This window comes from Dermacentor albipictus, chromosome 9 (genome assembly GCF_038994185.2).
Source record: "Dermacentor albipictus isolate Rhodes 1998 colony chromosome 9, USDA_Dalb.pri_finalv2, whole genome shotgun sequence".
NCBI lineage: Eukaryota > Metazoa > Arthropoda > Arachnida > Ixodida > Ixodidae > Dermacentor > Dermacentor albipictus.
In genome coordinates, this window is record NC_091829.1 from 109,774,979 (window position 1) to 109,790,162 (window position 15,184).

Sequence of the window (15,184 nt, forward strand, 5' to 3'; positions counted from 1 at the left end):
TTCTGAGATAACTCCTGGACCGATCTTAATGAAATGTGTTGCACTTGAGAGAGAAAGTTAAATTCTAGTGACTGTTGGAAGCGGAATTTCGATTTCGGGCCTGAATTTTGCTAAAACGATTTTGAAATATTTAACAGTTTGAAAAAAAAAAATAGAAGCACGAAGCTTACAAATTCATAGTTCTGCATCAAGAACAGATATCGCGGTTCTGTAAACGGCATCCATTAGATCATTCAAAGCGGACAAATTCTATATGTCATTTTACATCCTACGTGAATTTGTTACGTTGGTTACAAGGGTTCTGCAAAAGCTGTATTTTCATATTACTATATGTGTTTATATTCATGTGTAACATATAAATTTTGTCCGCTTTAGATGTACTATTAGATTCAATTCACAGAATTGTATTATCGTTTTTCGTTGTTGAGTTACAGAGTTGTAAACTTGATAGTATCGTTTTTTGAACATTTTCGATTTTTGCCAGTTTTCAATAGAACACTGACGACATAACTCAAAAATTCGAAACCAGCAGTCACCAGATTTTAAGTTTTTCTTTTAAATGCAACGAGCCTCGTCATATTTGGTGCAGTGGTTGCCGAGAAAAACGAATTCTCCCTTTACACGTATTTAGATAGGAGCACGCGAGCTAAAGCTTCCTCTTAAATCTCGCCCGCGCGAAAGGAAAAAAAAAAAAAGAACGCGGGAAGTATGCGCGCCGTCTTGCGTCGCGCGCTAGGCACCGACGTTGCGAAGTGCCGGGGGGAGGGACGGGGACGCGGCGTTCTACTCCGGCTGCAACTGCGCATGCGGCGGCTGCTCGTGGTCGTGCGGCCGTACCTTGAGAGCGGCCTGCGTTGGGTGCAGAGCCTGGGCGCGTCGGCGGCTCGTAGCTTTGCGCATGCTGTGTGTTATCTGCGCGCAGTTTGGCGTTCAAGAGATACAGCACGAAGGTCACTTCGCACGCTGCCGCTGCCGCGTTTGCGCACGCCAGCGTTTTGACAGCGAGTGTCCGCAATCACCGAGCGCGGCGTGATCATGTTTTCTGTACGAGCTGACACCATGCTTGTTAATTTAGCTAGCAAGGTAATGTTTACAAATCGACACGGCAAATCGACACTGTCCTTCGCACATCGGCTGTCCGCTTCTTTGCTGTCGCAATCGATACTTCGCCGTTGGGGCAAAACTGCGACCTTTTTTCTGCTTTGGCCGGCCTTCGGGCTGCGAAGTACGGAACCATCAAGGCATACACGTTTACATACTCGTGGTTGTAAAAAAAGCACCCTCACAAACGGAAGGAAGAAGATAATTCACAGTATTTTGTCGAGGAAAATTTCCGACTTATTTGCCGAACAAAAGTTTATTCTCTCTTCTCTTGATAGTGAATCAGCCTTCATCATCCAGCGCTTGCGCAATTTCACTCCGCCAGGCGCACTCTCGGTGTACCTGGTATGGATCGTTGCACCCGCTTGAAATAGCGCAAAGCAAAAAATAAATATGAGGGGACATTCGTCTTTGGAAGCGAGACGAGAAGTGAGGGGTGTAGGCTACGTAAAAGCCTAAACGATGGAGGAGCACGTCGAACGTGCGGTCAATCTCTTGCTTTCGTAAAAAGCACAGGAATGGGTCAACTCTGCACGGGAGCCGTCGCGTTGTAATAAGTGCTTGGCAGGCGTTTCGTAAAACTTTGTTGCTTTCGGGAATTAGGCTGGCGTCGGCATTCCTTCTTGTAAAAATGTTTTCCTCCTTGCGAATTTGTGGAATATAATTTAATTGGGCAATGCAAGGCTCCTAAGGTGTGCCAGTGCGTCTGTAATCGATACGAAACGTTGCTTGTGATGAATGTGTAGTACATTACACAGCATACATGAAAGCCCACCGCCATGCTTAGCATAAACAGCGCTTTATGGGTGCGGTTAATAATAATAATAATAATAATAATAATAATAATAATAATAATAATAATAATAATAATAATAATAATAATAATAATAATAATAATAATAATAATAATCTTTATTTCATAGAACGAGGTCTCGGATACAAGGGCAAAAGGCAGCTGTGCTCTGCCTGACGGGACCCAAGCACCCGAATACACACACTCAGAGCATGTATAGCAACAGAAAGAACATAATATACTACCATCACAAACACAACACAGTTTTATGCAAATTAAACAACCGAACAAGGTACACAAGCTTTTACAATCTTAAACTAAAATTCGTGCAAATAAGGAACCCTAGGATCATAAAAAATTCTGTATACACGATCTATTGATAATTAGGACAAAGGTAAACGTTAACATTCTTTTTGAAAGAGTTCAGGGACACGCATTTCTGAATAATTTCTATGGCCTGTGTATGTCTGGGACACAGACTAGGAATTAAGTATGAAAGCATTTGGGTTCCGTAGTTGGTCCTCACAAGTGGAGTTCTGTAGTGATCGTGCCTTGAATTGTAAGGCACATTACTACTAGAGTGCAATTCAAGATATGTATAAGGATCGAGCTTGATTTCGCTATATACGTAAAAATGCAATTTCAACTCATATAACTGATGCACTTTTAGAACAGAGTGTTCGAAAAAGTACAGACCTGTATGGTCGTTATACGAGAGATTTTCACCATATCGTATAGCTTTTTTCTGCAATGTTATCAAACTCATAAGATTAGTTTTGGTTGTAGACCACCATATCAGTATACAATAGTGAAGATGGGAATGTATTATAGTGTAATATAACTGCCACTTCAGCCATTTTCGAACGAGGTTTCTAATTTTGTAGAGCACACATTTGAAGTGAAGCCACAATGCAAGGAGTGGCCAGATGAACGAACGAAGGGGGCCTATAGCAGGGGCAGCACAAAGAAACCTTGTTTGCTGGCTTGTTCTAACCATTGGTTCTGGTGACAGCTGTGTGCGCGTAAAACCGCTCGCGATCGGTAGAGGGCTCCGTACCTACGGCACCGAGGGTCGGAGAAGCGTACTAATTTTCCGAATCGTGATTGCTTAAAACGGCCCAATGGGCATTCGAACTCCTCTGGACGTCTACTGGACTACCACTTCTGGATATCTTGGTCATCCATAGGACGTCCGCAGATCGCCTAAGGGCGTACGGCGGACATCCACAGGACTAGCAGGCGCATACTAATTGGCAGTCCGAGGGGTGTCCCGTGGATGTCTAGAACGGATATACGGATGTTCCTCGGACGCAAGAATTTGTTTATGTTTTCATTGCTAAACGTCCGTCAGACATCCGTACGACGAACTGTGGACCATTAAGGGATGTCTGCAGGATGTTCATTTTTATTTAAATGGGCTGAATAGCACAGTTAGCGTAAACGTTGGCTTTGTGTAGAATCTGTGCTGCAAAGATGATGCAGTATACTGACATGCACCAATGAAAATACAACTTGCACCCATGGAACAAAGATTCCAAAGCAAGCTAAGTTTACATAAAATGGACAATCACTTTCACAGAAATTTTTATTCATTTCCATTACAAAAACTCGATTTAATACATGGAGAGCCGGTATAGTGATGCAAGTGTTACAAGTACTCAAACACAGAACTGGTCACGAGACAATTGATATACTGCAAACCTGTAACATTCAGAGAAAGAATATGTGACAGTCCTGCATTATAATAAAAGCCAACAACTTATTAGCACAAACTAAGACAAAGTCTGCAGGTGACAGCTTTTACAGCAGTACATTAAAATTTCCAGCCCCCAAGGGCTACAAGAGTGAGATGTGATCACATAATATAAGAGTGTTTACTAAGCACCACTATCGGTAGTATATCTTTAGATGTGATCACATAATATAAGAGTGTTTACTAAGCACCACTATCGGTAGTATATCTTTAGAAACATCAATTGAGGTGGGCAGGGCCAGGTGTAGCACTCAGGGTACTTCAAAAGCATGGTACACTTCTTTCACTATAGTACGATTATTCTTCACCTTGACATCAGGGAGCATGAGAAAAAAGCTCAGAATGTCACATGGTATACAAGACAGCAACAGAGCGCAGGCATTCACTGTTTCATTAGAGTGAATGAGTCTTGAGGTGAGGCTCCTATCCCCGAAAAAAAAGTTGGCGATCAGTACGCTATCGCGTTTCACTACATTCAGTAATGAGTATACAAGGAACATAAAGGTACTAGCAATCCTCACACCTAAAATATCACACAGCTGAGACATAAATTATCTGGACTGCGCCTTTTTTTTTTCATATTCTAGCAATACCTTGGAAACGGCAAATGATCCCTCCTTGGTTTACACATGCATATGAACAAAACTATGCAAACAGTAGCTGAAATGTGACAAACTTGCAATGCACTACAAATAAAATACTGTTTCTTCTCGAAAAAGTAAGTCACAGTAAAACAAAATGCAAATAAGAACTGAAACAGCGATTCTCGCTATGTACTAGATAAAAACTCTGGGCTGACAGCAAGAAAACAAATACAACCCTACGCATAAAAGTAAAACGACTAGAAGAGAGCAGACTTTTTGCCGCCAGCAAAGACCAGCATAAATGATAAATACTTCACAGTGAAATAACTATCAAGGAAATTATTGTTTGTAACAAATAAACATAAATCTGGAAGTGACACAGAATGGTTAAATGTGAAATATGTGTAGCATTGAATTGCTACATACTAGTAGCCCTGCCACCTCTTCCTGAGGAAAAGAAGTAAATAGCAATGAACGGAACGGTTGATATATACTGAAACTGGAGTCCTCATGCAGTACTGCTCAATATAGTGCAGCCTTTCCGACTCACGGCCACATCGTAACACAAAAGAGGCATAATAAAATGTAATCAAACTGTTTCGTAGCCTCACCTTGCAACACACTAGAACTTAGCCATCACTTGAATTGAGATAGTAGTAAGCTTACACTTTAGCATGGTTCCTACAATACCACGTAACATGACAATGGACAACAGGAAGTACACACAAGTGGTACTGTGCATTTATGCATGTTGTGCTGTATGCAAAAGTGTGAACATTTACCAGCTAGTTCAGCTTTCTTTAGTGGTAACACAAACTGCAACGGAAGTAGCCGCATAAGACTGACAAAAATACTGCAATGGAATCGATTACAAAATAATAGAAATATAGTGAGAGGACTACAAGAAAGGAGACATGTCAACAGCAAATCTATTAAGATCGATACACACAAAAAAGGCCGTTCAGAAGCATGCAGCCATGACTTGCGAGAAAGAAAGACTGCAGTGGACTGGCTGCCCTTCACTCATTGAAGTACTCAGTGAAGACAAAATGCCCACTGATGCCTTGATGCCTTCTATTTCACACCCTTTTGTCACTCAGAATCTGAAAAGTGACATAAATATCAGCATTGTAAATCAGTCATTCAATGGAGAAGAAAACTGAAAACAATGAATTTAAGCACAAAATTGTGCACAAATAATGTTACAATATCAAATGATCAACTGCAGTCTATGAAGGCACTACTCCAGCCAATACACCAGAAAAGGAATTTTAAAGTCACAAGTATTCTAGCCCGCAGCAGTGGTTCAGTGGTATTGGCGCTCGGCTGCTCGGTCGAAGAACACTCCTGCCCGGTGCACGCAGAATGGAGAAGTTGAAGGGATTTTTTCGTCTCCCGTGCCGCTTTCTCTTCAGCAAATCTCTTGCGAGCTTTCTGCATACTTTACGCGCACTACACCGTATTAATAGTGAATAGCAGCTCCCAGCAACATATGCGACCGCAAGCAATCGCGTACAGCAGCACCTCCTTGCATATATGCGACTAAAAGAAAGGCGCTCAGGCGAACTACTGCGCATATGTGGCCTGTAGACCACACCGACAACACATGGTACAGTATAAAGTCCAGGCACGCTTCATCTTACCTTTACTGCGGGGCCAACCCGGCCAGGAGCTCAGGAGAAAGAAACAACAGTCTTGACCACCTTGCGCAGCCGTAGTGACAACTGAAAATGGCGCCTCCGCACTCACAATAAACGCGCGAAACGCTCGCCTTCGCGCCTTTTTCGCAGGCCAAGTTTCATCCTAGAGGCCAGCACTCGCATGGTGCTCGCTTCTCTCCCGGCGGAATGATTTCACCTCCCACAGGTGTACGTTTTCGCTGCTTCCCGTCAAGGTCGCGCCCGCGCTTAGCTCGCGCTGCGCGCGAAACGTCTCTTGTTTCCGACGGCGCCTCTTCGAATGACTGGAAATTATTGTGTTGTTAACTGTCACAACATCAATGTAAACACGAAAGGGTTCATGCCACCAGTGAAATTCTGCCGATGCACACTTCCAAAAATATTGCCGGAAAGAACCCGCGCGATAAAAAGAAATAGCCTCCCGCAAAAAAAAAAAAAATGCAGGGTATGCGAAGCTTCAGAAAAGATTGCATTGGTAGTATTGGGTATGCTTGCGGCGCGTTTTGTGCATCTTTAGAGAAGATCGAAATATTTATGAAGTTTCCTAATGTGTGGCTGCTGTTAATTATTATTATTTGAAAAGCGTCGTGAATGGACGTCAACTATACAATGGCGCAGTTGATCTCTGGTCACATCGATGCCTGGCGAGCGTGATGGCTCACAAAGGATATGCGTGATAACGCGTGAGCACTGTAAGCACAGAAATCATTCTGTGGCTCTGCAAGTAATAATAATGAGGCGGTCACATGTGCATGCACGTACCTTTTACGATCACGCTGTTCGTTATAATTAGAACCAGTCCACTAACCTGCCTCCGTGGGTGACCTGTATGCTCTCCACCAGAAGAAGGAAATCCCATGGGCGGGTAGAATTAGATCGAATGTGGTTTATTTTATGCCGCATGTTTGAAGACTCGTTGATATTTCGCCGACAAACGTTGATGCCTCTATTGAACAAAGTATAGCTGTGGCTATAGCTTGAACGAACTCGAGGTCGGTTCTACGTTGGTATTTGCAAGCGCAGAAATGCTCAGCAAGGGAGCAGTTCATCACTCAAATCCGAACAAAGTCATGCTCAGGATATTGGCGAAATGTCCAGCACGAATGACCTAAGGATGTCCGCAGGAGGATAAGAAGTGGATGTTAAAGTTAGTCCGATAATGATATCCACTGGATGTCCCCAGGACGACTGCTGTAGGACTTGGACGTCGGGATCTTATCCGGACGTCCGAGGGAGTTTCAATGCCCATTGGGGGGTGACTCGATTTTTGTGGCGGAGAGCTCCCGGAGCGCCGTCGCTCCGCAAGGTGTTGTTGGCATGCGTACGTGTAAATAAACCTGACCGCATCCGAAGGACTTGTTGCGAGCCCCTTTGGCAACGTCGTAGCTTGACAGCGAACTGAAAATTGAGCGCCACCAGCCCAGACCCACAGGGGTGCCAACGGGGCGGATGGTCGAGCAACGACGCTTCGTGGCATCGCTGCAACCGTGCGGGAAGTCGAAATTAACCGACTACGGCGTGCGCCATAATCGGATCTTGGTTCGGGCACGTAAAACCTCAGATCTTCATTTTTTCGAACCTTAAAGGTAGAAACGAAATTTAACCAGGGGCACAGCGCAATGTATAGTTACAGGTTGTTGGTCAGCTCCGCATCCCTGCGTCTCGTATATCGCGCCTCTGTCCTTGACTGGTTCCGCTCCATAGGTATTTGACGTTAAGCGATGATTTCACAAACTCGGCCATAGCAATTCAAGTCCGAATCATTTCATAATAAACGGAGCTATGCCCCTCGTAGTGCAGCTCTCTCTCTCCCTTGTTCGAATTTGTCAATATTGAATGCTCAGGCGTGTTGCGTGCGACGTGTTCGCACTTTGTGAACCTCCTCTTGCTGCTCCACATGAACCGCGAGGGAACTATTTTCCCGAAGAGTCGAGAGACCCGCACAAGGCGCAGCACATATTCACCGAGGGAAATATCTTCCTGCAGTATGCATAATCATTGACCCGTCATTGAACGAAGTTGCCCGCAGAAGTCGGCTTCTCCCGGCAACTACTCTTATTGTGGAGAAGCCAACTTACGAGGTTTCCAGACGTGCAGTTGTGTTTCAAACCGCGTCGAAATTCGCGTATAGTCGTAAAATATCTCGACCGTGCCTTTTTGTCGTCTGCCGTCGTGCCGACCTACCGAACGTCTGACCGCATCCCTCACTGAAAAGCTGCAGTGAGGCGGCGGTATCCACGGCGGAGTTGACACGCAGTCATCCTGGAACAGGGCGGCGAAGTACATCTTAATTAGGAAGCAGCTCGAAAAGCAGTTTATATATATATATATATATATATATATATATATATATATATATATATATATATATATATATATATATATATATATATATATATATATATATATATATATATATATATATATATATTGACACGGGTGCTTATCTTTATCGGGCGACCACGTTTCGCCGCCTAACCAATGTCATCGCACAGCGCGGGACGCGCCTGTATGTATCTGAAGTTTCTGGAAAGTTATCGATGCTTCTATCCGCTGTCTGTTGTCACCGAACCTTGTGTTATCTGATTTCATCGCCTGACGCGAATGGTGTAGAACTTTGTGGAAGGCACGCGGGTCCCGACGATAAGTCTGGAACATTCGATGACTGCTGCATAAAAACGGACGCGCTTGACCCGCTGATCAGATTTTCGACGATCGCCGACTGTGTTCGCCGCTATCGTTGTGCTATAAGTGTAGCCTGATTTTGTGAGCACAGGTTCGCCCAATAAAAGTTAGTTTTGTCTTTCACAGTATTGCTGTACTGTGCTCTTCAACGTCACCACCACGTGACAATATTATTGCTTCAGGGCCGGTATTTTGTAGCGATGCCTTTTTCGATTCTATGCTTTTTCAGACTTTTCGCGCTTGGCCACTGGTCAGAGCGACGGTCTGCCCACATTATCAAAGCGATCAGGCGGCCGCGTGTGGTGGATGATAAGAATAGCATAGAATAACGCATAAGGCATCGCTACAAAATAGCGGCCCAGGTCCGTGGTGATCGCATGGTCGCTTGGCCGGACCGAGCGCGTGACATCCCGCATCTCAACTCGGCTGTGGAGACTGCCGCCCGTCCTCCCCTTGCAGCGTCCCGGCTTTTGTGGGCGACTCATCGTCCCAGGGCCGATCCTCAAAAAAATTCTTCCTGCCTCATTCCCCCCCCCCCCCCCCCCCCCCCTTCGACCACCATGGACCAAGTAATGAAGCGCATTTCAGTACCTCCAGCGTAAATGCAAAACTCATGACATCGCGGCTATAGGTGGTGCGGGAACTTATATAGGAAGCCTACTATATAAAACTTAAGAGACGAAGTCTCTACCTGAGTTTAGCTTTTCGCATCTTTTCTGGATTATCAAGCCTCCTCAAGCTGCAAGAGGGTCTTTTCTTTTTCTTTCTTTTCTTTTTGGCAGGAATATTATTGGGCAAGGGGGTACTTAAGTCATGTACCTCAAATTATTTTTCTTTTTGGTGTTTTATTTGCATAGCCGATACTTGACATCAATTCTGTTTTTTGTGCCAGTCTTCAGAACATAGTCGTGCGCTTGTTCTATTGTTCTCATTTATGAACAAGCTTTTGTACCCGCCGAAGTAGCCCTGAAATCGAGGTCGTGGGTTCGAATACGACACGCCGCGGCGGTCGCATATCGATGTGGGCGAAACGCACAAACACTCGTGTACTTATAGATCTCTAGGTGCACGTTAAAGAACCCCAATTAAGTGGCCCAAGTCAATCCGGAGTCGCCCGCTACGGCGGCCCTCAAACGAAGTCGTGGTTTCAACACCTAAAGACCCAGAATTTATTATTAATTAGATTTAATTAAGATGTATTTGTAAACAATCTATACAGTAACTCTATAGCTTATTTGCTCTGTTGTCTTTATCGTAGGCTGTCGGTCCAGATAGATTTACCAATACAAAACAAAAGCAAAAAAAGGAAGACATCGAGTTCAGTTGCGTTTTTCAATAGGACCCAATTGGTAATTCTGATCGTACGTCATTGGGAAGCCTTATTTGACGAGCAAGTTGGACCAAGTTGGAAGTCCCACTGGATGAGTACAAAAATGAAATCGATAAGAAAATTGATCTTGGACCAGTGGCACCACTTGGTCAACCAAACTTTTGCCTACACCTATAGCACCTGACATGTGTCTCTCGTAGTGAAGTGGCGAATTTACGGTCACGTCACTGAAAAGCAATTCCGTACTGTGCTCATGCACGAGTGAGCTTCTCGAAAGGAGCTTCAAGTATATCCGTGTCGCATCAAGCTTTTATTTATTTAATTATTTGTTTATTTATTTCAAATATCCTCAAACCGCAGTTGCACTGTAGAGGGTTGGTTACAAAGGAACTGTAAGTTATACAAAGTTATACAAGAGAATCTATTAAGGCAGAATACAGCAAGAAACAGCGATAAAACAGAACCCGCGTGACACAAACAAAATGAATCCCTATTTGGCACAGTTAGCAGCAATGAAGAAAAAAACAGCAAATAAGGATTGTATGCACAAAGCGTGATCCGTGAGGGAAACAAGATTTTCAGGAAAGTTGTTCCAGTCACGTGAGGTGTTCGGTATGAAAGAGGGTAGAAATGTGCTTGCGTGCGAAATGTAGACCAAGCTATACAAATGGGGTTACGATAAAAGGTGCGTAGGTGCAGGAATGAGCTCAGCGTGTAAATGGTGATGATGATGGTAGACTTTTTGTTCCATCGTGCTCACAGCAAATTTCTCGATGTACAACACAGAGGTGCAAAGGTGAATATTAGAAGAAAACTCAACTTGGTAAATCTATAATGTAAATTAAAAAAAAAGAAAGAGCAATGGGCCTTAAATTGTGTGAGCCTCAAGGCACGCCAGATGGAGACATATATGTTGGTGAAGAATCGTGATGGTTAACCGTGACGTACTGAAGTCTCTATGTCGCCACACAAAACCTTAAGCGCAATTTCGTTCCCACGAAGACAACGTATACATTTAGGAGGGAGCTGGATTCGGCTCCTGCTGTTGCCCCCTATTTAAAACTCATCCTCGCCATTAGCATTCACGTGTGTCAAGATGTAATGTGACCGGCCTCAGATCCAAGGAGCTCGGAAATGAAGTCCCGAAAATGACGTCGGACTGCCGCCATCTTAAGAGGGACACGATAGCTTAATTATATAGTGAAGAAAAAAAATTCATGAGCCATTCCACTCTGAAGGTGGATGACCAACGAAGCTACCTAGCATACGACACAGAGGTGACGCATAATTTTGAACATAGGTACGGACCTCATTTACCATGATTTTAATATACATTTGGGTGGACGACGGGACCGCCCACGGTCGAGGCGAAGGAAAGGAGATACGGATAAGCGCTTGGAACGCCGACAAAGAGAGGGCGGTGCGAACGTAGACTTTGCCGACGCAGCTCAAAGTGCGGTATCTGTTCTTATCAGCTTAATATCTGATACGGGTTGTACTTGGATCCAACATGTTAAACTCATTTTTGCAAGTTCGCGGAGCGCTTGAAGCCTGCTTCACCTCCGCCGCGAGTAGGCCCAGCATTACACATTCTTTGGGATGGGCCCACGGTTTTTAGTCCGGGGACATCGATCCGCCTAGAAACTGGCCATATAGAGCTTTGCTGTAAAAAGAAGCGCCTTTCTCACGTTTCCCCAAAAGTTTAAGATGGCTGTATAATTTTGCCGTAGAGATGCTGCTCGACGTGTGTCTTTGTGTTACTAGTTTTGACGATGAGCAAAAAATGAGAAGGTGAAAGCAGGAGCCAATGTTTCGACAAGTGGACTTATCGAAACGTACGTTGGTTCCGGCTTTCACCTTGTTCTCATTTTGCCCATCGTCTTGAATTTCTATCTCCCGAATCGTCAGTGTTTTCCCTAGTTTTGAGGATGAAACTTCAACGTCTTAGCAAACTTTAATTGGACATCATATCATCAATACTGAGTCGAAGATAGTACCTATACGTCAAAAAAAAAAAAAAGAACGCAGCTCTAATTTTGTGGTTAGCCTAATATTTACATCAACAGCTGGCAAAATCACTCGATATGGCTGTGGACTTCAGCCGACAAGGCTCTAGTTCAGAGCCTTGTCGATCGCGCTGGCTTCACCTCTGCTGGTAACTGCCCCGGTAGCTTCCACACCACAATTTTGTTTTCTTTGTTCAGGCCTTACCGAACGAAATACACGCCGCAGGAAGCGACACTGCGCTTTAGCTAAACCAAATTTTGGTCATCTCAACTATATAGTAGGGTACAATTAAAAAAAAAAACAGTGGTTGGCAACAAAAGCACGCGGACCTCGTAGGGGTTGTTCTTCCGTCAGCCAATCACGTAAGCCAACAAAGTCGTCGTCATGCTACCATTTCAATATGGCGTCGTACTTGATACCTCCGGAGCGCGTCTGCTGTTCTTGAAGAGTCTATTCATCGGCAGAAGGGATGAGGTGTGCAACAGAGAGGGACAAAGTGTATGGAGTCTGACCATTTCACTCTTCAAAAGTCCGCGGTATACACTTCATTTCACTACTGACACCGTTTTACTCATGAAACTTCACTGCCAACTGAAGTGAAACTTGACAATAAATAGTTGCAGCGGAGCAAGCGTTTCATTTCAGTTCAATAAAGAAGTAGGCTTCCACTGTTCCAGTATATTAGACGAGTGAAAACGTACAAAATTATACGCGCTTATAATTTCATTTTTTTTGTGGTTACCGCCTTATTTAGGTAGCAAAGAAAGCTTAAAGTACGAACTATTTGCAGCCTCGCGGAGGAACAATGGCTGGCGGTTATGAGGGAGAGGGCGGGGCTTCACTGCAGACTTGAGTTGTATCCCACTGTAGTCTATATCAGCTGCAGCTTTTTTCAGGGTGCCGCTCTTAATCGCCCGTTACGGCGCTAAGAGTGGCGATCGCGTCGCCGTCGTACCTCGTAACCGCGAGCGAACGAGCACAGCGAAGGATGAAAGCAAACGCGGAGCGCAGCGGCCGTGTTTCCCTTCTTCGTGTGTTGTTTTATTCGGCGCCGTTTTTGTAATCATGCTTAACCAACTAGCCCACCAACACATGCGCGGGTGATAAAAGACGGCGATAGCAAAGAGATCGCGAGGAGGAAAGCGGAGAAGGAGGGTGTGGCGAAAGCGTCAGAAGAAAAGCGTAGTACCGCGCAAGACGGGCTGTGCGGTGATGATGGTTACGAGATGGCGCCAGAGTAGCATGCGTTGTCTGTATGGAAACAAAGCGCTGCGTGATTTGGAGGTCTGTCTGCGGCGGCTGCTATGAACTGCACCCACGCGCTGCCTCTCGCGATCTCTCTATTAGTGAGGCAGTCGCGCCACAGTTTGCTCCGTTCGCAAGTTCGTGCCGCATGGGACAAATTGTCCGCGCCAGCCAACATGTCGCGAAATGAAACCAGGTATAGAGCTGCGCTCAAATTTCGCATTGTAATGCGACGATTGCGATCCTTCCTATTGAGAGGATCGTAATCGTCGATGAATTTCTTGCTCTCTACTCAATACCGCCGTTTCTTGTCGCTTAACGTTATGACCATCCTTTTTCTTGTGTATGATATGCACGTGTCGTAAATATGCTGCTGTGACGGGCGTGGCCATCAATTCCATGTGCGAGGAGGTGCGATTCGTGTGTGAAAAGGGTGTGAGATGCTAGGGGCTGAAAAAAAAAAACAGGTTTCAGGTGTCATAAAAGTTCGCGAATAATCTTGTGCGCGCAGCGTCGCAGAAATCCTTTCAGAAATGAGCATTGGCTATGTACGCAAGACCGGTTTCCTTCGCCGAATTATGAATGCATGCGGTACACTACAGCCACCAGTGCATACAACAATAGCCCCCTCTCCTCATCTTGTAATGTTTCAGCTTTTTTTACTTACGAAAAAAAAAAAAACTGCCTGTGTACGCCACTGAGTGTTCAATGCCACGACGATTGCGATGATAGCCGCGGAGTGGTCACGTATCTGTCCAAGAGTTTTGCGGATGCGTACTGTTGCCACTTTAGTGTTTCATTGCAATTTCGAGCTCGCAGTATCGGTACACCGTAGCATCGCGCTTCATCTTGTTGCGAAGGTCGTAGCCGCTTTGAACTGGAAAAACAGGAACCCTAGACTCTCGCCAGTAGCAGTGAAAGACACTTTCGTCACTGATGTACATTCCTGCTAACGGCTTTTATAATGCTCATCAAAGAAATGAATGAATGGTAGAAATGGCCATTCGGCGAATTCAACAAATTTTGTTTTCCGCGGCATTGAAACATTAGCTTGCTTGGCTTGACTTAGCTTGACCTCATGAACGACTTGATTTGGATGAGTGCGGACATTATAGCCGTTTTTTGTGCCAGAGAAAGGACAAAAGCGCTCAACTTGCCTTAAGACAACCGTTCTTGATAGAAAAGTTATAATTTTGTTTGACAATTTTCTCAAAGCGCCACTTTGACGGTTACATTCGGCGAAACACGGCTGCTGCTGGCATTTTTGTTGCTGCTTTGCAGCGGGTGCATGTCACTCACGAGAAAACCAACATGGCCGCCCTTTGAGAACCGTGCTCGCTGGGAGGAATGCGTGCGCGCTTCGCGTCACTCGCTGCGTGCGTGGTGTGAGCAAGCCTTGTCGGGGCGCCGCGGCGGCAGCGGAAGCAGCACGGCACCAGCCGACCCTCGACATCGGGAGTCGCCAGGTGAGCACCCGCCGGCGAGCGCGGCCACGGCCCCGCGGGCGCCGGAGGTGCCCTGCTCGGGCTAAGCCTATACCGAGTGGAGCTCGCGGCCCGTGAGCGAGCCGCTTGGCTTATCGCCGCCTTCGCCAGACCGTCGCGCGAGCCCACGGCGCAATCATAGCACGCAGGCCCGTGACAGCCTCGTGGCGCCGCTCGCGCCGGCGCTGCTGGAGCCCGCGGGCAGCGGCTGACAGCGCCCGGGGTCTGTGGGCAGAGCTGATGTTGCGTCCATGGACGGCCCCTGGTTGCTGAGACGGGAGAGCATTCCTAAGCCAAGCAGTCAGTGCCAAGCGTTCGTCGAGAGTGAACGGCGGCGCTTTTGATCGCGGGGCGGCGGCCTGGCCGTTTGATCGTCCGCTTTTTCTTCCGGACATTCGCGCGATGTGGAGTCACGATCAGTCCGCACTCCCATATTACGGCTAGGTTCGAAGCCCCGCTGGAAGTTCGTTCGTTGGACCCCGGATATTGGCCGTTGGGCATCGAGTAGCGCCTGATGATTGCT

General features: G+C 45.7%; 1 protein-coding gene and 1 non-coding gene across 16 annotated transcripts in view; both read left to right on the plus strand.

Annotated features, from left to right (window-relative positions):
• The first annotated feature begins 11,355 nt into the window (after window positions 1-11,355).
• Window positions 11,356-11,539, plus strand: LOC135897506 (U2 spliceosomal RNA). Its single transcript, XR_010563047.1, has one exon. It is a non-coding gene; the product is annotated as a U2 spliceosomal RNA (small nuclear RNA).
• A 2,622-nt stretch (window positions 11,540-14,161) lies between these two features.
• The window catches only part of RhoGAPp190 (Rho GTPase-activating protein 190), a 111,571-nt gene continuing 110,548 nt past the window's right edge, over window positions 14,162-15,184 (plus strand). For 3 of the 15 annotated variants that reach the window (XM_065426113.2, XM_065426127.2, XM_065426126.2), the window contains exon 1: window positions 14,165-14,643. The gene's annotated coding sequence lies outside the window, so the exon portion shown is untranslated. Of the gene's footprint in view, window positions 14,644-15,184 lie in introns of all 15 variants that reach the window. The other 12 variants (XM_065426120.2, XM_065426121.2, XM_065426122.2 and 9 more) reach the window with 8 other exon arrangements.